The following is a 24,536-nucleotide window of genomic DNA, read 5'->3' as shown; positions in this document are numbered from 1 at the left end:
TACTAGCCCTCTGCTCTTCCTCAGTAGCATATTGGACGCCTTCCGACCTGAGGGGCTCATCTTCCAGCGTCATATCGTTTTGCCTTTTGGTACTGTCCATAGGGTTTTCATGGCAAAGATACTGGAGTGGTTTGCCATTTCCTTCTCCAGTGGATCATGTTTTGTCAGAACTCTCTGCTATGACCTGTCCGTCTTGGGTGGCCCTGCACGGCATAGCTCATAGCTTCATTGAATTACGCAAGCCCCTTCGCCACGACAAGGCAGTAATCCATGAAGGGGACCGGAACTAGACAAAGTATCAAAAGACGTGTTGCTATTTGTTTCCAATCAACACAGTATGTAAAACAGGAAAATAAAAATAAAAAATAATTAAGGAAAAAGGAACCTACCACCTCCACATGGACTAGGAAGCATTTTTAAAAAAAAAAACATCACAAGACAATAGTGGTGATAAGGACATTTTCATTTTGCTGCTTGTTCTGCTGCTTGTGCTCTTCCAAAAAACATCTCTGGTCCCAAAGTCATTTGCCTCCTGGTCCTTTGGCTCTACCTCTCATTTGGGACCTTCTGGGCTGATGGGTTTTGGCTTTGTGAAGATTATTTCGGTAAGGTATTTCATTCTGTTTATAATTAACCAGTAATAAATACAATGATTTTTTTATTGTTTTCTTTGTAACAAAATTAAGGACAAGAGCATTAACCTCGAAATATTCTCACATAACGTGGAATCCAATTAATCAAGTGATAGTGGTGACACTAGATTAATTATTTTCCTCATCATACCAGACTTTTCCAGCTGAGACCTGCTCACCACCATTTCAAAGAGCAGGATGTCAAATAATGGGGCTGATTTTTTAGAAGGCAGATTGTAGTTCTGTTTTACCAAGAAGCCTTTGATGATGGAACCAATTCACTGGAGAGTGGGTTGTTTCTCCTTTCCTCAAATGAGGCTAAACATTCATCTGTTGAAAATGCTTTAAGTCAGGAGTCTTCAAACTTGGCCCTTTTATGACTTGTGGACTTCAACTCCCAGAATTCCTTAGCCAGGCATGCTGGTAAGGAATTCTACTGTAGGAGTTGAAGTCCACAAGTCATAAAATGGCCAAGTTTGAAGACCCCTGCTTTAAGTTGTATTTTTGCAGTGAACAATCAGTTGAACTTGATTGCCTAAATCAGGGGTGCCTAATCCCCATTCCCTGGACTGGAACCAGTCCATGGCATGCTAGAAACTGGTCCACACAAACAAACACAGCTCCATCCGTAGGATGCAGGCAGCATGCAAAACCACATTCCCTCTGGTCTGGTGAAAAACCTCTCTCCATGGAACTGGTCCCTGGTGCCCAAAAGGTAGGGGGCCACTGGCCTAAATGGTCCCTTCTAATTCTACAATTCTATAACAATGAAAAAAAATGTTCTGGATTTGAGTTCTGAAGAGTAACATTTGTTTCAGATAATGACTCATAATGACTTGTAGCTGTTTGGAAAAGGAAGTGTCTTAATATCTGCTCAGTATGTGATATATTGTATGACTTTTGGTTCCTTGGGTTTCAATCCAGTCAAACAAATGTAATTAATTTTGACCCCTATCTTTATTTATTTATTTATTTATTTTAATTCCATTTATATCCCGCCCTTCTCCGAAGACTCAGGGCGGCTTACAAGCTTAGCAGTAGCCTTCATTCTATGTATATGCCTGCTTATTAGGGCTTTCACACACACCCCAAGCGGCATTATTACAAAGTCAGCTTAATTGCCCCCAACAATCTGGGTCCTCATTTTACCTACCTCGGGAGGATGGAAGGCTGAGTCAACCTTGAGCCTGGTGGGATGCGAACCTGCAATAATTGCAGGCAGCTGGTGTTACTTAAGGAGGCATTAGCCCACTGCTCCACCAAGGCTCTTTAGTATATCTATTACTTGCATTGAGCTGTCTTTCTGAATCAACAGGCCTGGTTCAATTTTTTCACTTTTTACAATAGTCAGGGGTTTCATGACTGAAACATTCTTTCTGTATTTCATTTCCTGAGTTTTATTTTTGTGATTTGGGGAGCATAGTAAAAAGGATTTGGGGCAGGGGGTGTACTTACCGAAGAACAAAGGCTGATGCCATCCTCTGAATGCCCAGCATCTTATATCGGTCTGTCTCCAAAGGAGATACAATGTCAGACTGAGGTACACCATTAGCTCAGCAAAGTAATCATTGGCAATTCCAATGATGTAGACAACCCTGAGAGCAAGTATAATGAACGAATCAGCTACCTGGGGAAATGAATTTCAAGAAATCTTGTGCTGACAGAATTGATTGTAGCTTGCAACCATCAATTCTGGGGTGTGTGTTCATATGTAGAGCTGTGATGCCATAGTGGTTAGAATGCAGTATTGTAGGCTAATTCTGCTGACTGCCAGCTGCCAGCAATTTGGCCGTTCAGGTCTCACCAGCTCACGGTCGACTCAGCTTCAATCCTTCCAAGGTTGGTAAAATGAGGACTCAGATTGCTGGAGAGCAATATGCTTACTCTGTAAGCTGCTTACAAGTGTTGTAAAGCACTATGAAGCGGTATATAAATCTAAGTGCTATTACTATTGTTATTGCTACCCTAACAAGCAGGCATATACATAGAATGAAGGCTACTGCTAAGCTTGTAAGCCGCCCTGAGTCTTCGGAGAAGGGCGGGATATAAATGTAATAATAATAATAAAAAATTGGAAAAGGAAAGCAGGCTGTTCCATACCTTGGCATCCCTAAGCCACATGGCTCTGTCCTGGAAGTGGGGGCAATTTCAAGGCAGCCACAATTCTGGGATGGAGCCATGTAGTCTGCAGAGAGACCAAGGGGTGGAGTGTTCGATTCTCCTTCTCCTTCTCCTTCTCTATGGCTTTAAAAGGGTTAGTGGTGTGTGTGTGTGTGTGTGTGTGTGTGTGTGTGTGTGCACGTGCATCAGGCTAGATACTAGGTGACAGGGAGTTCTAGTTATACCTTGGGCACAAAGGCAGCTGGTTGACCTTGGGCCACATTGCCTAAGAAGAAGGCAATGACAAACCACTTCCGAAAAATCCGGTTAAATTAGGGAGATGACTGGATGGTAATAAATCATGAAAAAGATTTATTAATAAATTGTCCCTCAACATACTTACAGCAACAGGAAATGACCCTCAACACACAGACGAGCCCAAATGGTGGGGAGGTTTTCTGGAACAGGTCTCATGAGGAAACTGGAAATAAAGGGGTGAATCTTATAGCCCTTCTTCCCTACCCCATTGGAATTCTCACCTCATTTCCAGAATAATTAGCAAGGAGAAATTAGTGTTTGCATTAGTGGTCATTGGAGAGGAAGAAATTACAAGAGAGTAAACAATACATTGAAAGGAATGACTAAGCGTTGGCTGTTTGCTTCATGGGTGAGCCACATACTACCTTGATCTTGATCTTAATATCATCCCTCTTTTGATGCAACTTGCATTGGCTTTCTTGATAGTTGAAGCACACTGTTGACTCATACTTAACTAATTGTCCACTGAGACATCTATATTCCTTTCACAGTTACTACTGTTGAGCCAGGTGCCACCTATTCTATATATCTGTGCAGTTATGGGTTGGTGGGGTTTTTTTGCCTAAGTGTAAGACATTTTCTCACATTCTGGTGAGGGAGAGGTTCTCTGAGGTTGGGCTCCAGCATGAGTCCAAAAACTTGAAAAACTAAACCTCTGGTCCCAGTGACTGACCCAGATTGGGTCCTGCAGTATAGTGTGTGTGTGTGTGTGTACCCATATTTCCCTGAAAATATTTTTTTAATTTTTTAATTCCGTTTATATCCCGCCCTTCTCCAAAGACTCAGGGCGGCTTACAAGCTTAGCAGTAGCCTTCATTCTATGTATATGCCTGCTTATTAGGGCTTTCATACACCCCCCAAGCGGCATTATTACAAAGTCAGCTTAATTGCCCCCAACAGTCTGGGTCCTCATTTTACCTACCTCGGAAGGATGGAAGGCTGAGTCAACCTTGAGCCTGGTGGGATGCAAACCTGCACTAATTGCAGGCAGCTGGTGTTACTTAAGGAGGCATTAGCCCACTGCTCCACCAAGGCTCTATAAATAAGACCAGGTCTTATATTAATTTTTGCTCCAAAAGACGCATTGGAGCTTATTTTCTGGTTAGGTCTTATTTTCAGGAAAATATGGTACTTAATGCATCCATCTGGCTGACAGCCTTAACTGGGGCTTATTTTTGGGCTAGTGCTTATATTACGAGCATCCTGAAAAATCACCCTAGGGCTTATTTTCCAGTTGGGTCTTATTTTGGGGAAAACAGGATGTGTATAATCACAATTAATGTAAAATATAGAAAGGTAGTAAATTGACCTATTCTTCATGCCTTTATTTCTTCCATTTCAACTGCCTTGTTGCATGCTGCTCCGCCATTCACATCCCACTGGTTTTCTGATGCCATTCCTTTTGTATCTTTCCCTTCTTTTCTTCACTTCTTAAAATTTATTTAACTTTATCTGTGTTTTTTTTCTTCTGTTTCTTCTCCGCTCTGAACGCCTCGCTGTGGGTCGATGCCGCCACAGTGCTGTTTGTCCGCTACTGATTGTCTCCTCAGGAAGCATCTTGTTGCTGCCCTTGGTAAGTGTCACAACAGCAGTGTTGTGCCCGCCACTGTTTCTGTACCAGCCTGCTACCGGCCCTGCAGAAAAGGCAGGGACAACCCCTTTACAACCGGCAAGAGGCTGGAATTACGCCTGCCAAATTTATAGCTACAAAAACAAACAAGACACGAACCAACAAACAGGAGCTTTAAGAAACATGAACCATCCGAGCGGTTGCCTTCAGCAAACCAGCCCTCCCAGACATTCCCCTTATATAGAGTTCAGGGCGTGGCTTCTCTCTGCCGCCTTCCGAGAAGCCCCATTGCCTTCCTCTGTTTACTCCTAATTGACTGCCTCCTGCATCGGGCATCCTTGAACAGGGCCAGCTGTGGGTCATCTTCATCCACGCTGTCAGGCTCACACAGCTGGGTCTCCGTGGTGACCAAGTGGGAGGGGCCTGGCTGAGGGCTATCATCAGCAAGATCTTCAACCCCCTCAGCAAGGTCTTCAACACCCCCCTCCTCCTCTGAGTCGTCCGACCCAACTGCCCAACCCACAGGCTGACCCTGAATCACAACAGCCACTGCTTTGCACTCACCTCCATCCTCTTCCTTTTTTCTTCTCCTGTGCTTTTCTTTTCTTTCTTTTTTTTGGATATCTCCATTTATTCTTGGGGGTCAGTATGGAGTACATGGGGAAAACTGGTATATCAGAACAATAACGGCATTCTTGAAATCATCAGTCTTTCTTTACAGGCACATTAAATAAGCCACTCCATATTTTCATTTATTTATTTTACACATTTCTGTCCCACTGCAACCAAAGACTCTCCACCATAGTCTATATTTTAACATTTCTCTACCTATACTTTATTTTTATTTTTTTTAAAAAAATGTTTTAAATAAGAATGTAAACAGGATTTATGACGAGGTAATCAAGATGATCCATGAAAAGAAGCTTTATACTGATGTGGTTACTATTTGCAGAAACATGAGAAAAATGTTTATATCTAATTGTCGTTTATTTAAATAAGAATTGTATTGATTTAAGGTTGGATAAAAAGAATACTATTGGAAGAAGAGGAAATCTAGTTTATATGGATGGATTGCTTGCCTAAAGTCTTTAGTTCGTACTCTTCAAGCTGAAATTGGGTGGCCAATTCAGCTGGTGTGTTCTATTGAGCTGCCCCACTAACAGTCCCCTCTTCCAAAAAGACCTCACAGGAGAAGGGCAGTATGGATAACTATTGGATCTGGCAGAGTGAGAGCTATGAACCATAAACATGATACTTTTGGTGTGTCCCTGCATAGTAGATATAGTGTCCGTGCTGAACTTACTAGGGATACTAAGGTGGCAGTTTAGTATCACAATGGTGATTCAGCTGAGCAGGAGATCCTGGTCCATGAGGAAGAAGTTGTTTTGGACATGGGAAGATGTGCATCAGGTGTTGCAAACCTGTCACATGTGATGTATAAGGTATGGTTAGTGACTCAACTGTAAGAGGTGTCAATTTAGGAAAGTATGTGAATGTTTTGAAAGAGGTGAGCTATCTGACAGGTGTTATTGCCAGCAGAGAAAAGAGGTGCCTTGTTAAGATTGTCAACAATGCTAATAAGACAAGATAACCTTTATTGTCACACACACAGACACAGACACACACAGAGAGACACACACACACAGACACACAGAGAGAGAGACACATACACAGACACACACACACACACACACACGTATATTAATCGCAGTCCATTTTGAATACATAGCAGAAAAAAGAGTCTTAGAGTTAACAAGGCTGATACTATATGGGATAAAGCTATTACAGAATCTAGTTGTTCTGCTTCAGATACTGCAAAGCCTCCTTCCAGAAGGTATCAAAGAAAACCACTCATGGTGAGAATATGTAGCATCCCAGACAATATTGCAGACCCTGCTCAAGCAATGCTTCTATGCCATGTCCTGGATAGAAGGAAGTGAACTGCCAATAATCTTTTCTGCCATCCTCACGACTCTCTGCACAGCCTTTGTATCCAAAACAGTAATACTTCCAAACCACACAGTAATACAACACAACAGGATGCATTCAATCAGCCCTATAAAGAAAGTGGGAAGGATAGGGGAAGGAAGATGTGCTCTTCTCGTACAACACAAAAAATGCAGGCGCTGCTGTTGCCGCTTCATCAGTGTCTCACTGTTGAGGGAACCAAGCTAACCTGTTTATCAGCTGCACATCACACTTCACTTAATGCATTATTTTTAACATATACTGGAATAATTTGAAATAAAAAAATTAAGTCTGGTAAGATATTATTTTTATGGCTGTAATTCTTCCTAGCAAAGAGAAATTTACTTTTTCCATCTGGAGAAATATGTCATCAAATGGTTCTTTAAAACAACAATGCTCCATATAGTATTAAAGGGGGCAAGGTGTAACTTTGCCCTCTTTCTTGTTCTCTATTTTTGCTGGCTCTTAAACTGTTAACAGTGAAAATGATCTTCTGTCCTGTGGGAACCAAGGTCATCGGCTGCTCCTGAGACTAGGGACTGGGTGTTGCATAAAAACCTGCCAAATAATAATATTGGGGAATGTAGCTTGCATAGTTGGAGCAGTTGACTTTGTATTGGGCAATTGTTACTTGTGTATTCAGACTTGATTTTACTTTTCACCATGCCGATACTTTGTAACTAATAAACATGTTCTTTGAGGAATTCTCAAGCCTCGAAGCTCTGCTTTATTCGTCTCTGTCTGTCAGAACCATGGCAATATCATTCATTCATTCATTCATTCATTCATTCATTCATTCATTCATTCATAAATAAATAAATAAATAAATTCAGGGGGGAAATCAACAACCCAAGACCATAAATTGAATTAAGAAATGTGCTTAGTGGACTAATTAATAATCCATTTATATTAGAATGTTTCATAAGAAGACTAAAGTAAAATCAGTATAACAGCATAACAGAGTTGGAAGGGATCTTGGAGGCCTTCTAGTCCAACCCCTTCCTCGACTTATGACCACAATTGAGCCCAAAATTTCATTAATAATAACAATAACAACAATAATAATAATAATGTTGGAAGGGACATTGGAGGTCATCTAGTCCAACCCCCTGCCCCCTGCTCAGGTAGGAAACCCTATACCATTTCAGACAAATGGCTGTCCAGTCTCTTCTTAAAAACTTCCAGCATTGGAGCATTCACAGCTTCTGGAGGCAGATTGTTCCACTGATTAATTGTTCTAATGTACAGCTGGTCAGCCAGCTACGAATCCATCTAGTGGTGATTCTGTCTAACCCACATTTTTCTGTCTTATCAAGTAGTAGGTTGTGATCCACTTTATCAAATGCCTTACTGAAGTCCAAGTAAATTATATCTACAGCATTCGTCTGGTCTACTAATTTTGTCATTTGGTCAAAGATTTGTCTGGCATAATCTGTTTTTGACAAACCCATGTTGACTTTTAGTGATGACTTTGTTTGCATCAAGGTGTTCACTGATTTGATTATCTTTTCCAGAATCTTCCCAGGTATGGCTTCGAGCTTTTTCGGCTTTTGGCCCTCTCGCCAGCGGCGGGATTTCCACGTTGCCCTATTTCGCCTTGGGCTGCTCTTTAGCGGCACTGTCGCCCTCGGGCCGTTTCGACGGTGGAAAGGGCGACTGTTAGTCATCTTGGCGGCGACGGCGTCTTCAGTCCATTCAGTGGCGGAGAAGATGACCGCGGATCATCATAATGGTATTAGGATGACGTGGTTCCCCCACCGCCTTTGGACTGCTTTTGCAGCGATGCTCGCAATTTGGACCATCTTTACTACCCTGGCCTGCTTGCCCTTTTTGTCTCGGACATATGGACATATATACTTATCATCTTGTCTGCCTACCTTCCCCCTTTCCCCTTGGATTTTGGGACATAACTGGGTATCGGCCACGGTGGGAGAGTGGCTTGACTTTTTCCATCTGCGACCCCATGGAGGTGAGAGCTCTATGGGGTTGCCTACCCAGAGGATATCTGGCCCACCTCCAGGAACAGAGTTGCAACCCGTCGTGAGAGGGCGGGGGGTGGCCTGTCTCTGGGGGCACCCAACTGAGTGGCAGTGAAGTTGGGTGGGGACCAAGATATCTGTCTTTATGCTTCGATCCTCCCACTAATGGGACGCCTTTCCTGGACTTGCTAGACTTATGCGGAAATATACTAGCACGGATTTGTGTGCCCTCAGGGGAGCCCCCCTCTCCTGGGTGCGACCCGCCTCTTTAGACACCTTCAACCTCGATGACGGGCCTGAGTTTTGGGACCCTGAGAGATGGCCGGGCAGGGGCAGGGGCCGTCAATATAAAGTTAACAGAAGGCCTCTGATCATTTTTTTATCTAGATTTTTTATAGGGTTAGGGAGGGGGTGGGTGATAAGGGTTGTCTGGCCTTGGGGGGTGGCCAATCAACCATGGTTCAGGCCGGACTTGGGTCTGACCGCGCGGTGGGAGAATGGGGTGTCGCTGTCTCCGGAGCTCACGAGCGGGTCGTGGGATTACCAATTCCCACGACGGGGAATGGCAGCAGGCGGATAGACAGGGGGCCGTATCGCTACCGGGAGGGCCATCTCCGCTACTTGCAAGCGGTGAGGCGCTCCGACCCTCTGCTTCTTCCCCGGGGTTCCGGGAGCGAGGATGTGCAGCCTCCTGAGCTCCGGCTGGTGTATCTGAATGCCAGGTCCGTGGTTAACAAAGCTCCCCTCGTTAGGGATTTAGTTGAGGGTGAGCATGCGGACCTGGCCTGCATCACGGAGACCTGGTTGGGCCCAGAGGGTGGGGTCCCTTTGGTTGACATCTGCCCACCAGGCTTCCGGGTGCTGCACCGGCCAAGAGCTCAAGGTAGGGGTGGGGGAGTGGCGGTTATTATTAGGGAGACCTTATGTCCGCGGGAGACCACCGTTTTTCAGATAGTCGGGTGTGAGTCTCTCTTTGTGAGATTTGGTTCTGGGGCGCAGTTGGGTTTGCTGCTGATGTACATTTCGCCTAGTCGTACAGCGGCAGCCCTGCCCGAGCTGCTTGATATCCTCTCAGGGTTGGTGGTTGAGTTTCCCAAACTTATAGTTTTGGGAGACTTCAATCTACCATCCCTGGGAGGCTCATCTGAGCTAGCTCGGGAGTTCATGGCTTCCATGACGGCCATGGACCTGACGCAAGTAATTTCTGAACCAACTCATGAGGGAGGCCACACTCTTGACCTGATTTTTTTATCTAGACGGTGGTTGGATGATCTTGGTGGGGGTTCTCCATTTATTATGCCCCTGTCATGGACCGATCATCATCTCCTGCGGATGGTCTTCCATTTTGCCACCCCCCGCCGTGGGGATACGGAACCAATTAGATGGTACCGCCCCAGACGCTTAATGGATCCTGACAGATTCCAAGCGGCGCTGGGGTCCCCACCTGCCTCCATTGCTCACAGCTCGGCGGATGCCTTAGTGGAAACCTGGGAAAGGGCAGCCACTGAGGCACTTGACCGGGTTGTACCCTTGCGGCCCCTGACCCGGCGCAGATCCCAGCGAGCTCCATGGTTTTCCGCGGAGCTCCGGGAGATGAAGCGTCGGAAACGGGGCCTAGAGAGCTGTTGGAGGTCGAGCCGATCCGAACCCGACCGGTTGCGGTTAAGAACCTATATTAGGTCTTATCTCGCAGCGATGTGGGTGGCGAGGTGTAATTACTTCTCTACCCTCATTGCGTCCGCAGATAATCGCCCGGCCGCCCTGTTTAGGGTGACTCGCTCACTTCTTAATCAGGAGGTGAGGGAGGATCCCTTGCAGGGTCGTGCCGAGGAATTTAGTCAACATCTGTCGGATTAAATCGCTCGGATTCGGACCGGTTTGGACTCCAGCTGGGCAGAGTCGGGCGATCAGGACACGGACGGTCTTGTCAATGTTATCTGGGAAGAGTTTGATTCTGTGACCCCTGATGAAGTGGACAGGATTATGGGGAGGCTGAGCTCCTCCACATGTTTGTTGGATCCGTGCCCTTCCTGGCTGGTCTATGCAGCTAGGGAGAGGACACGAGGCTGGCTCCAGGCGGTTATATCTGCTTCTTTGAGTGAGGGTTATTTCCCCACCGTCTTGAAGGAGGCGGTGGTGAGACCTCTCCTCAAGAAGCCTGCCTTGGACCCAGCTGTATTGAACAACTTTCGTCCAGTCTCCAACCTTCGCTTTCTTGCGAAGGTTGTTGAGAGTGTGGTGGCGCATCAGCTCCCTCTGGTCCTGGATGAAGCGGATTATCTGGACCCCTACCAATCGGGTTTCAGGCCCGGGTACAGCACGGAGACGGCATTGGTCGCTCTGGTGAATGATCTCTGGAGGGCTCGGGACAGGGGATATTCCTCTGTCCTAGTCCTATTAGACCTCTCGGCGGCTTTCGATACCATCGACCATGGTATCTTGCTGCGGCGTCTCAGGGGATTGGGAGTGGGAGGCACGGTTCTTCGGTGGTTCTCCTCCTATCTCCTGGGACGTTCGCAGTCGGTGTTGGCAGGGGGGCAGAGATCGGCCCCGAGGTCTCTCGTTTGTGGAGTTCCTCAGGGGTCGGTTCTCTCGCCTCTCCTGTTCAACATCTACATGAAACCGCTGGGTGAGATCATTCGTGGTTTTGGAGTTGGGTATCATCAATATGCCGATGATACCCAACTTTTCTTTTCGACCCCAAACCACCCCAGTGATGCCCTCGCTGTGATGTCCCGTTGCCTGGAGGCGGTTCGGGTCTGGATGGGGAGGAACAGACTTCAGCTCAACCCTGACAAGACTGAGTGGCTGTGCATTCCGGCATCCCGGGACATTCAAAATGTTCCATCTCTTTCTATGGGGGGTGAGCTCTTACCCCCCGTGGATAGGGCTCGCAACTTGGGAGTCCTCCTAGATTCACGGCTTACCCTAGAAGATCATGTAGTGGCCGTGACTAGGGGGGCTTTTGCCCAGGTTCGCCTGGTGCGCCAGTTGCGGCCCTATCTGGACCGGGATGCCCTGTGCACGGTCACTCATGCGCTCGTGACCTCTCGCCTTGACTACTGTAATGCTCTCTACATGGGGCTTCCCTTGAAGACCACTCGGAGGCTCCAACTGGTACAGAATGCGGCCGCGAGAGTTGTCTTGGGAGTTTCCCGGTACTCCCATGTTACACCTTTGCTCCGCGAGCTGCATTGGTTACCAGTTGTCTTCCGGGTGAGGTTCAAGGTTTTAGTTATGATCTTTAAGTCCCTACATGGCATGGGTCCGGGGTACCTCGGGGACCACCTGCTGCCGGCTTCAACTCCCCTCCGCCCTGTGCGTTCCCACAGAGAGGGCCTCCTCAGGGTGCCTCCGGTCAGGGAATGCCGACTGGCGGCCCCCAGGGGGAGAGCCTTCTCTGTGGGTGCCCCGGCTTTGTGGAACCAACTGCCGGTGGAGCTCCGGACGGCATCGGACCTCCGAACTTTCCGTCGTGGTCTGAAGACCCATTTGTTTGAATTGGCCGGTCTGGCCTGATGGGGGAGCTGGGTTTTAAATTGTCATTTTAGATTGCATTATTGTTTTTTAATTGGGCACTGATTTAATCTTTGTTTTAACTTTTGTATAGTATTGTATTTTTATTTATATGCCCTGTGAACCGCCCTGAGTCCCTAGGGAGAAGGGCGGTATATAAATTAAATAAAACATAAAACATAAAACAAACATATTGAGGTCAGGCTGATAGGTCTGTAGTTTCCTGGATCTATTTTTTTCCCTTTTTTGAAGATGGGAACTACATCAGCTCTCTTCCAGTCCTCTGGTAGTTCCCCAGTGCTCCAGGATCTTTGAAAAATATAGTTCAGTGGTTCTGAGATTTTTATTTTTATTTTAATCCCATTTATATCCCGCCCTTCTCCGAAGACTCAGGGCGGCTTACAATCTAAGCACAAATCAAATGTGCTTAGCAATAGCCTTCATTCTATGTATATGCCTGCTTATTAGGGCTTTTGCCCCCCCAAGCGGCATTATTACAAAGTCAGCTTAATTGCCCCCAACAATCTGGGTCCTCATTTTACCTACCTCGGAAGGATGGAAGGCTGAGTTAACCTTGAGCCTGGTGGGATGCGAACCTGCAATAATTGCAGGCAGCTGGTGTTACTTAAGGAGGCATCAGCCCACTGCTCCACCAAGGCTCTTGTTCCATAAGAACCTTGGGGTATAATCCATCTGGTCCTGGTGATTTGAACTCGTCTAGGCTGGACTTGTGCTCACTTACCATTTTCTTGCCTATCTTAACTTGCATTTCTATTCTGTTTTTTATGGCACTGGTTTGGGTAGGTTGGACTGTTTTTTCCCTTTGTGTAAAGACAGATGCAAAAAATGAATTAAATAGTTCTGCTTTCTCCCTGTTGCTTGTCACCTTCTTGCCACTTTCACCCACTAATGGACCAATCATTTCCTTTACTTTTTTCTTGTTTTTTATATGTTGAAAGAAGCTTTGTTGTTGTTGTTGTTATTTTTGACTTTGGTCTCAAGCCTTAGTTCATTTTGAGCCTTAGCTTTCCTCACTTCATCTTTGCAGGCTTGGGCTATTTGCTAATATTCTGCCTCAGTTATGTGCCCCTTTTTATACTTGTTCTTTTTATCTTTCTATTTATCAGAGAGATTTTCATGCTGTTGATAAGCAAGACAGTTGTTAAGTGAATTTTGCCCCATTTTGCAACATTTCTTGCCACAGTTGTTAAGTAAATCACTGCAGTTGTCAAATTCATTATGCAGTTCTTAAGTGAACCTGGCTTCCACATTGACTTTCCTTGTCAGAAGGTCACAAAAGGTGATCACATGACCCCAGAACACTGCAACCATCATAAATATGAGTCATTTGCCAAGCGTCTGAATTTTGATCATATGACCATAGGGATGCTGCAACAGTCGTAACTGTCAAAAATGGTCATAAATCACTTTTTTTTCAGTGGTGTTGTAATTTAGAATGGTCACTAAATGAACAGTTGCAAGTCGAAGACTACCTCTACCATTTCAGACAAAGAGTTGTCCAATATCTTCTTAATCATCTCCAGTGTTGGTGTACCTACAGTTTCTGGAGGCAAGTTGTTTCACTGATTGTTTTCACCGTCAGGAAATTTCTCCTTAGTTCTATGTTCCTTCTCTCCTTGATTAGTTTCCATCCATTGCTTCTTGTCCTGCCTTTGGGTGCTTTGGAGAATAGCTTGACTCCCTCTTCTTTGGGGCAGCCCCTCAGATATTGGGGGCCTGTTATCATGTTACCCCTGATCTTGCTTTCTATTAAATTAAGTATACCCAATTCCTGCTGCTGTACTTCATATATTTTAGCCTCCAACCCACCACATCTTTTGGAAAATGCCAACCTTAGCAGAAGCTTGTATTGCCTGCTGAAGAAAAGGATTACACAGAACTGGACTCATAAGCGTGTATTTCCCCAAGTTGTCAAGAGGTTACAGTTACTAACCTCCAGGCTTTTTATAATGAACAAAAACTTTTTGTTTCACTCTTGGAAGTTCAATCAATCAATCAGAATGGAGCTGGAAGACACCTTACAGATCTTCTAGTCCAACCCCTTGCTCAGGCAAGAGACCCTGTACCATTTCAGACAAGTGGCTGTCTAGTCTCTTCTTAAGAACCTCCAGTGATGGAGCACCCACAACTTCTGAAGGCAAGCCATTCCACTGGTTTATTGTTCTCATTGTTAGCTAGTTTCTTCTTGATTCCAGGTAAATTCTCAGCCACATATGGCTTGATGGGAGGGATACAATTATCATTTTTTTTATTACTGAACAACTTCTTCAAAGTTGAAGCACTATGCTTACAAAGACAAAGGTGCATTGGTTGTAACTTCAGGGATTAAGACATCTTATTGCTATTTAGATTTAGATTTATTAGATTTATATACTGCCCTTTCCCGAAGGACTCAGGGCGGTTTACAGGGCATTTAAAACTCACATCAATATAAAATACAAAGTTAAAAGAGAATTAAAAGATTAAATTATCCCTGAAAATAAAACCCCAGTTAAAATTCTCAGCCTGGGTCAGAGAGCTCAAAGAGCCAAGTCTTCAGGTCCCGGCGGAATGAGCGTAGGTCAGGGGCAGTCCTGAGCTCCATGGGCAGCTGGTTCCAGAGGGTAGGCGCACCCACAGAAAAGGCCCTCTCCCTGGGTGTTATCCACCGGCAATCTTTTACCGGCGGCACCCTGAGAAGACCCTCCCTCTGCGAGTGCACTGGACGAAGGGAACTTGATGCTGGCAGCAGGTGTTCCCTCAAATATCCCGGACCCAAGCCATTTAGGTCATCACCAGCACTTTGAATCTCACCCGGAGGGCAACCGGAAGCCAATGCAGTTCATGGAGTAGAGGTGTTACATGGGAGTATCGGGAAACCCCCATCACAACTTGTGCGGCCGCATTCTGCACCAGTTGTAGTCTCCGAATGGTCCTCAAGGGCAGCCCCATGTAGAGAGCATTGCAATAGTCTAAACGGGAGGTCACGAGCGCATGAGTGACTGTGCGTAGGGCATCTCGGTCCAGGTAGGGTCGCAACTGGCGGACCAGGCGAACCTGGACAAAAGCTCCCCTGGTCACAGTTCATATATGATCTTCAAAATTGAGCCGTGAGTCCAGGAGGACACTTATATGGCATTTGAATTTGCACAGATCATAAGTCTCTATTAGGATTTTTAGTATAAGATAAACCAACTCTTCCCATTATCTACAGTATATCTATCTATGTCTGTATCTGTATCTATGACATCTTTAAAAAATAAACAGATTACAGGTGCTTACAATTAATACATATTAAAATGTTTCCTATGTTTCCTATGCCTGCAGCATACCCACTCATTAAACTTTGGTGAGTCTTAACTGTGAGAAGGCCAGTTGCTCATGGTTGTGTCTCTCATAAGAGGCTGCTTTTATTTGACAGGATCTATATCTCTTCCCACTCCACCCCTGGAGTTGTTTATGGATTAGCAAGAGTGGGTTACATATATTTCAGTGGGAATTGGCTAAGACAAAAGACAGAAATCATTAACTATTTGGGATTAGAGCAGGAAGTTATCTCTCTTTCAGGTGCTAATTTAAAAATGCAGATGAATCACAGGACATTAGCTCAGGGTAATAGCATGTTCATTATACAATTATGAAGTTTCATCACAAAAGTTGATTCATCTAGTGAAACAGGGCTATAAAGGGACATGAGAATATTTCATCAGGACTATATAGGTTGTGTCCAAGTGCTGTAAGAATTAAAACCAGGTATGGATTGTGACATGGAAAGAGAGTAGGATGTTATTAAGACATAGTATTAGATATAATAGTTACAGTATCTTAAATATCTATTTATTTATCATACTTATATAACCACTCATTTCACATTAAAAAATACTCTGGGCCATATGCAACACTTAATTAAAAAACAATAAATACATAAAAACACTTGCAATTAAAACAATAATGAAAAATCACATAAAGCAAGAGGGAATGATATTAACCACAGTAAGGGAGCCATTGCATAATTTCCCCAGTCCCCTGGCCTCTCCATTGTTCAATACAGCAAGAATCATTTTTAAAACATTAAAAACATTAGACTTTAAAAGAGCTGATTTTAACGAACTGAGAGCCTAAGAAAAAATTCCATGGATGAAAATTCTAAAGGGGAAAACAACTCAAGGGTGGGAAACTCTGAAAAAATATGATCATAAAAGCCCAATCCAGCACAATACCACTGAAAAAGAAAAACAAGAAATCCAAGAAGAAACCAGCATGGTTGCACAAAGATCTCTCTAATAAACTGAAAAACAAAAAGGACAGGTAAAAAAAATGGAAAGAGGGACACATAACTAAGGCAAAATATCAGCATATAGCCTGAATCTGCAAAGAGGTAGTCAGGAAAACAAAGACTCAGAATGAACAAAGACTTGCAACAAAAGCCAAAGAAAATTTTAAAAGTTTCTTTCAACATATAAATAACAAGAAAATAGTCAAGAAACAGTCGGTCCACTAAAGAAAGAAGATGGCAACAAGGCATTGGAGAGAAAGCAGAGTTGCTTAACTCATTCTTTGCATCGGTGTTCATGCAAAAAGAAATTATAGACCAACCTATCAAAAACATAACTGTGAAAGACAGATTACAAATAAAAATTAAAATAAGCAAGAAAATGATAAGAGAACACTTGTCTGACCTTGATGAATATAAATCACTGGGACCCAACAAATTACATCCCAGAGTACTGAAGGAACTGGCAGATGTTATCTCCCTGACCATTGTTTCATATCTTTAAAATATTCTGGAGCACTGGGGAACTACCAGAGGATTGGAAAAGAGCAGATGTGGTTCCCATCTTCAAAAAAAGGGGGAAAAACAGACCCAGGAAACCTGAGAAGATATTGGGAAAGATAATAAAGAATCAGATCTGCAAACATTTAGAAACAAAGTTATTTTTTTATTTTAATTTATTTTAATTCCATTTATATCCCGCCCTTCTCCGAAGACTCAGGGCAGCTTACAAGCTTAGCAGTAGCCTTAATTCTATGTATATGCCTGCTTATTAGGGCTTTCACACACACACCCCAAGCAGCATTATTACAAAGTCAGCTTATTGCCCCCAACAATCTAGGTCCTCATTTTACCTACCTCGGAAGGATGGAAGGCTGAGTCAACCTTGAGCCTGGTGGGATGCGAACCTGCACTAATTGCAGGCAGCTGGTGTTACTTAAGGAGGCATTAGCCCACTGCTCCACCAAGGCTCTAAGTTATAACTAGAAGCCAACACAGGTTTGTTAAAAACAGATCATGTCAAACCAATTTTATTTCATTCTCTGTCAAAGTGACTAAATTAGTAGATCAGCAAAATGCTGTGGGCATTCTTGGTAAACTAGAAAAATGTGGGATACACAGCATCACCACCAGATGGATTTGTAACTGGCTGACAAACTGTATTCAATGAGTGGTCCTTAATGCTACATGGAGGGAAAGTAGTACTGGGGTACCACAAGGTTCTGCCTTGGGCCCAGTACTTTTCAATATCTTCATAAATGACCTAGATGAGGGAATAGAAGGGGAATTCACCAAAATTGCAGATAACACAAAACTGGCAGGGATAACCAACACCCCAGAAGACAAGTCAGGATCCAAAGTGATCTTGACAGACTTGAACAATGGGCCCTATCCAACAACTTGAAATTTAGTGTGGAGAAAAGCAAGGTTTTACACTGAGGCAGGAAAAACCAAAGGTACAAGTACAGAATAGGTGAAATCTGGCTCAAAAAACATTAAATGTGAGAGAGACCTTGGAGTCCTAGTGGACAATCATTTAAACATGAGCCAGCAGTATGTAGCAGTAGCCAAAAAGCTAATACAATCCTTGATTGTATAAAAACGAGGCATAGAATCAAAATCACATGAAGTATTATTACTGCTTTATAAAGCCTTAGTAAGACCATACCTGGAATATTGCACCCAGTTTTGGTCACTACAATACAAAACAGATGTTGAGACTTTGGAAAAAGTGCAAAGAAGAGCATCCAAGATGATTAAAGGCCTGGAGACAAAAACATATGAAGAATGGTGGCAAAATTGGGTATGGGTAGTCTAGAGAAAAGAACAATGAGGGGTGGCATGGTAGCAGTATCCCATTATCTGAGGGGCTGCCACAAAGAAGAGGGGGTCACCTTAGTTTCCAGAGCACCAAAGGGAAGGCAAGAAACATTGGATGGAAACTAATCAAGGAGAAAAGCAACCTGGAATTAAGGAGAAACTTCCTAACAGTGAGCGCAATTAGCCACTGAAACAGTTCTTGGTGTTTTATCACTGGAGGTCTTTTAAGAAAAGACTGGATAGCCACCTGTCTCAAATGTATAGGGTCTCCTGCTTGAGGTTGGAGTAGAAGACCTCCAAGGTCCCTTCCAGCTCTATTGACTGACTGGTCTTTTGCCAACTAGTTCTGAAATACAACAAATGTAAACCTTTACCATTTGAACCAGATAACACTCAAGGAAGTTATGTGGCTCCTACATGGAATAATATTCCTTGACTTGCTCCATTTGTTGTTTTACAAATGAAAGTCTGAATGATGAGTCTAATGTCTCCTTGAGAGGCCCTAGGAGACGTTTCATCAATCAAGGAAAGAATTTATAGATCTAAAAGTAAAAAGCAAAATGTTATCAGTGTCTGAAGGAGCCTTAAGAACATAGTTGTGGTTTACATCCCTTCCTTCCCATATCTGGGCCATAGTTTAGTATAGGTAAAGGTAAAGGTAAAGTTTCCCCCGCACATACGTGCTAGTCGTTTCCGACGCCGGTGCTCATCTCCGTTTCAAAGCCGAAGAGCCAGCGCTTGTCCGAGGACTTCTCTGTGGTCATGTGGCCGGCATGACTAGACGCCAAAGGCGCACGGAACGCTGTTACCTTCCCACCGTAGTGGTCCCTTTTTTCTACTTGCATTTTTACGTGCTTTCAAACTGCTAGGTTGGCAGAAGCTGGGGATAATTTGAACTGGAAATCAGGACAGTTACAGTAAAGAACAAATTGGTTATGGACAGCCCTGGAGTCACCTAAAGATAGTAATAATAATAATAATAATAATAATAATAATAATAATAATAATAATAATAATAATAATAATAATAATAATAATAATAATAATAATTTTATTTATATACCGCCCTTCTCCCAAAGGACTCAGGGCGGTGATGTTCTGGAGCACTGGGGAACTACCAGAGGTTTGGAAAAGAGCAGATGTGGTTCCCATCTTCAAAAAAGGGGGGGGAAACAGACCCAGGAAACCTGAGAAGATATTGGGAAAGATAATAAAGATGGGTGGTGGTGTTATGACATATGCACATGAGAATATACATGTGTATGGATAAAGAAGCAAGATAGCTTGATTAGGTAAAGAGCAAGTATTCAATTGCATCATGTGCTAATGAGGTCAGTATGGCCATTAGGGTGTAAGATAATGGGGCAGGACTACAATGTAATCCAAAGAGTTGCCTTGGTTAATGATATTGGTGGTAGATAGATAGATAGATAGATAGATAGATAGATAGATAGATAGATAATAAATAAATAAATAAATAAATAAATAAATAAATAAATAAATAAATAAATAAATAAATAAATAGTGTTCTGAAAGAACAAGGAGGCTGTTTCCATGAACACATATATCTGAGAAATATAATTTCTATTGATTACCCAGAACTGTATTCACTTCCCAGTATCTCTTCCCAGCTTATTATCCTTGGCCTACTAAAAGTTTGATGGCTGAACTGAGAGTTTTAGTTTCCCTAGGAAAGTGTTATATATAGAGGAATAGCTATGTCACTGCTCTATTTTTCATTGGTAAATTACTGCATTTGGGTCCACAGGACATTACACCAGAAATTAGTCACATATACTGAAGTTATACAACACACAATTTAAACAATATAATTGGTTACTCCATGATCCAACTTGTTGGGAAACTCATGTCTTAGAAGAATGGAATTGTTTAAATCGAGCTGATATATAGAGCTATAAGGCCAAAATTGGTTATCTCATTATAACAATCTTCTACATTTACAATTGTAAATGTTCTTCTTTTAGATAGCTGGCATTCCCAAAATGCCTCTTCCTCTTGATTTATGACAGATATTTTATTGCTGTTTCATTGCATCAGTCTCCACTTTTTGGTTTCTGAAGGAAAACACATGCAAGAACTAACTTGAGTTCCATTATTTATAGTGATTTAAGTCATGCCGGCCACATGACCACAGAGACGTCCTCGGACAAGCGCTGGCTCTTCGGCTTTGAAACGGAGATGAGCACCGGCCCCTAGAGTCGGAAATGACTAGCACACATGTGCAGGGGAACCTTTACCTTTACCTAAGATATCATCTATTGCTTATACATTAGTCTTTCCTGTCTTTCTGAGACATATAAATATGAGTGCATCTCCTTGCTGATTGGGGTGTCTCTCTCACAATATGCTTTGAAACGAGTCCCACCAGCATGTGCTATTTAATAATATTTTCATAGACATATGCTTTATAAGGGTGTTAGTCTGCTTTAGTCTGGCAAGATTCTGTCTATGGATGAGGATCAACAAAGAAATCTGTTGGAAGGATCAAAACATGTATTTTCTTGATTTTTGCACTCAGCTCCTAATGCAGCCCTAGATGGCACCACCTCTTTCTTCTCCATCTGGGCTCTTGGATGAGGAATGGCAGGAATCTGCAGAGATTGAAGTAGAAGGGGTGAGGGGAAGGAGATAGAGGCTAACAGAAGAAGGATAAAGAAGGTGAGATGCCACCCACTTCAATATCTTTGGATTATCATTGCAGTCCTACTTCGTTACCTTACACCCTAATGGCTCTATTCTCATTAGGCGCATGGTGCAATTGAATATTTGTTCTTGTCTTTACCTGATCAAATATGTTGCTTCTTTATTCTTACACATGTATATTCTCAGTAGAGTCTAAAAGAAGAAGGATTGTTGCTGCCAATGGGGAAAAAAGAAAATTATCTTCAAAATCGTCTTCATACAATCTTGTAAAAAAAGACTGAAGAGGGTCAGCAGATAGCTGAGCATGTAGGTGCAACCTCTATTGAATTATTTGATGGGGGAAAGCTACCTCCTAATGCTTCAGCCCAAATGGCCAAATTATATATTTTACCCTGGATGGGTTGTCTTGCCTATAAGGTAAGGTAAAGGTTCCCCCGCACATGTGTGCTAGTCATTTCTGACTCTAGGGGGCAGTGCTCATCTCCGTTTCAAAGCCGAAGAGCCAGCGCTTGTCCGAGGACGTCTCTGTGGTCATGTGGCGGGCATGACTAGACGCCAAAGGCGCACGGAACGCTGTTACCTTCCCACCATGGTGGTCGCTATTTTTCTACTTGCATTTTTACGTGCTTTCGAACTGCTAGGTTGGAAGAAGCTGGGACGAGTAACAGGTGCTCACTCTGTTACGTGGCACTCGGGATTCGTCCCGCCAAACTGCCGACCTTCTGATCGACAAGCTCAGTGTCCTAACCCACTGAGCCACCGTGTCCCTTGTGTTGCCTAAAGGAAAGTAATTAAAAAGCAGACTGATGCTTATTGTGCCTTTGGGATTCTGCATGTTTATGAGCAATTATAGAAGGAAAGGAAAAGTATTCATATTAATTTTAATCCCCCATAACTCTTAGAAGTGAGAGCAAATTTGCCTCAATGTTTAAGGCAGGGGTCCTCAATCTGTTGGCCTGTTGGCCAGTGGGCCGTAGGAATGGCTGGCAAGTGTGCACTCATATGCATGCACCCCCCACTTGTGCTAGTGCCACCGCGTGGTCGCTAGAAGCCCCATTTGCCCATGTGCGGGGGCACTAGCACCACCGCCGGCATCACATGGTCACTAGCAGCCCATTTGCACATGTGTGCGGACACCAGAGTGCCATCAGCACTGCCATGAGTGCACATGTGCAGATCTGCATGTGCACATGGGGCCACACACGCACACATTTCCATGCTCCTCCTTTTCCCTCTGGGAGGCCAAGCCGAAAAGTTTGAGGACCTCTGGTTTAAGGCATCAGAGTAGAAACTGGGAAACTGTGAGTTCTACTCCGGCCTTGGGCATAAAACAGCTGGGTGACCTTGGGCCAATCACCTGCTCTAAACCCTAAGAAGGACGCAGTGTCAAACCACTTCTGGGGAAAAAATGTTTTCAACCAATTCTGGGAGGCTCTCAATTAAAACGTGCTGTGTACCCAGCACTGAGATTCAAAAGAAAGACCACTAAAGACCACATAGTATATTGGCATGAAACAAGTTATCAAATTAGGAGGAGTAAAAGTAATAGGAAGTATTGCATTACAAAATAAAAGTAAATACTAACATACAGAACCCAATTTCTCAAAAAGGTTCATCAGATGATCTCCAAATCAGCTGCATTGTGCTGCATTAGAATTGGGCAGTTATAAGTGCTCCCTGTTCGGAAATGGCTAATTTTTCTTAAATGCATGTGGAAGAGCTAATTGCAGTGATTCTTGGGATCAAAATAGGTATTTTAAGATAATTATACTTCCATCATATTTGAGCAGCACCTCCCTGAAAATTTGAAGCCAATCAATTGAGTCAGTCCAGAATTACCCATATGATGCTCTTTATCATTATCTCAATCTTCATCATTAATTGTTTTCCAAGAAACAATTCCATGGCACAAGGAATGAATATGCAGGAAGAGACCATCGTAAGGTCATTCCTGTCACAGATGTTGGATGAGTGGTGAATCTGGTTGTCAGGACCTGCTTATCCCAAATATCTATTTTCCTGCAATAGTTGACACTGTCAGAAGCCAGGACAAAACACAGTTCCTTCAATAAGCCATTAACAGGTGATATACATTCTTCAACAATCACACAAAAGCTACAAATAAAAATAATCTTATATCCGTCTTTCTGTCAGTCCATCTGTTGATTCATTGTTGATCTATTGCACAGATTCCCGAGGTAATTCTGAAACAGAACAACAGTCTGATTGTATAGTACATGGATGCAGTCTGTTAAGTTTAATTTAGAGTTGCCCACAACTGCGCAGAGGCATCACTGCATATCTACGCAGCAAAGGAGTTGATGGGCAACTGTAGGTTGTAGACGGCTGCGAAGGCCAATGCATCACACACCTCCCAAATCCCAACTGCACATTGTGCAAAGGTGCACATCCTGCATGCTGATTGGTTGATCTAACTTGCTAGTCTGTGCTTTGCTTTTTGAGTACCCCATAGCCAGAGAGAATATTCACAAATGCAACAGACCTGCAACCATCTCTGAATGACAGATGCGTAGGTTTCCTGATGTGCAGCACAGATCCAGCCTTTAACCTTCCGCATAACCAAGAACGCCAATTAGCAGCCACAAGACATGATGAATACTCCTTCTATTCACATCATATTGGCCGTCTCAACCACGGGTTCAGCTAAAAAAACTATTAGCATCTTAGTCAATGCCAAACCGCCATATTCCAGGGAATTCTTGGAAGCTTCACATTCAGACAAATCAGCCATCAATAGACACATAAAGATAAACAAATTTACATATCTTACTAGAGAAACAATAAAAAAAGGTAAGAAGGAAATAAAAAGGTCAGAGTACTGTACATCCTTCCTAGGGCCTGACATCCAAATAAGCAGGGGTTAACAAATGACAAATGAACAGAAAACAATGCCAGGTTAAATTATTGCCACAGAGAAAACCCAACCCCCATCAAAACTGACTGGGCAAACCATTATATATAAAAAGAGAACAACTCATGTTGTTGCCCAACTGGGTAACGAAATATCTGCAAGCAAATAGCCAAACTCAGAGGACACCAGGGGTTCAGCCCTGAGCTACAGATACAGATTGACATACAGAAAAAGAGAAGCAGCAACAACTATAAGGCAATCAAGTAGTGATCCAGGAATCAACAAGGAGAAAAGGCAGCATGATAGAAATATCAATGGTTTTACTTTTTCCACTGTTTTCTCTACTGATTCTGCTCTCTCTGAAACAATGGTGGTCCCGAAGACACTTCCCACCTGGTCCTCCTTCTCTTCCAATCCTTGGAAATGCATGGGCTTTGCAGATTAAAAATAATGAAGACATTTTGAAGAAGGTATTTATTTCTTAGCATAAATCCAATAATTAATTAGCCAGATCATTAACAGAGGCAATTCTACTTTGATTTTCTTTCTCCTGTGATTATCTCCCAAGTTGCTTTGCTAGTAAAATAGTCTGACGCTATTAATTAATATTGTAATAACTTGATGAATAAAATGAGGACGATGTTGATGAAGGTTAAGACCTGCTCCTCTGCTTTTTAGAGCTGGATTGAGGTCCAGGAATGCAGAATCCACTTGAATTTTAGAAAAGAGTTCCTAATTTGAAAGGTACTTTGAGAATGGATTTCAAGATGTGGTTAAGCAGAAGCTGGAGAGGCATCTTTTGGGGATTGCCTTAATTTGGATT

This window comes from Vipera ursinii (genome assembly GCF_947247035.1).
Source record: "Vipera ursinii genome assembly, chromosome: 5".
NCBI lineage: Eukaryota > Metazoa > Chordata > Lepidosauria > Squamata > Viperidae > Vipera > Vipera ursinii.
Note: the sequence above shows the minus strand (reverse complement) of the source record.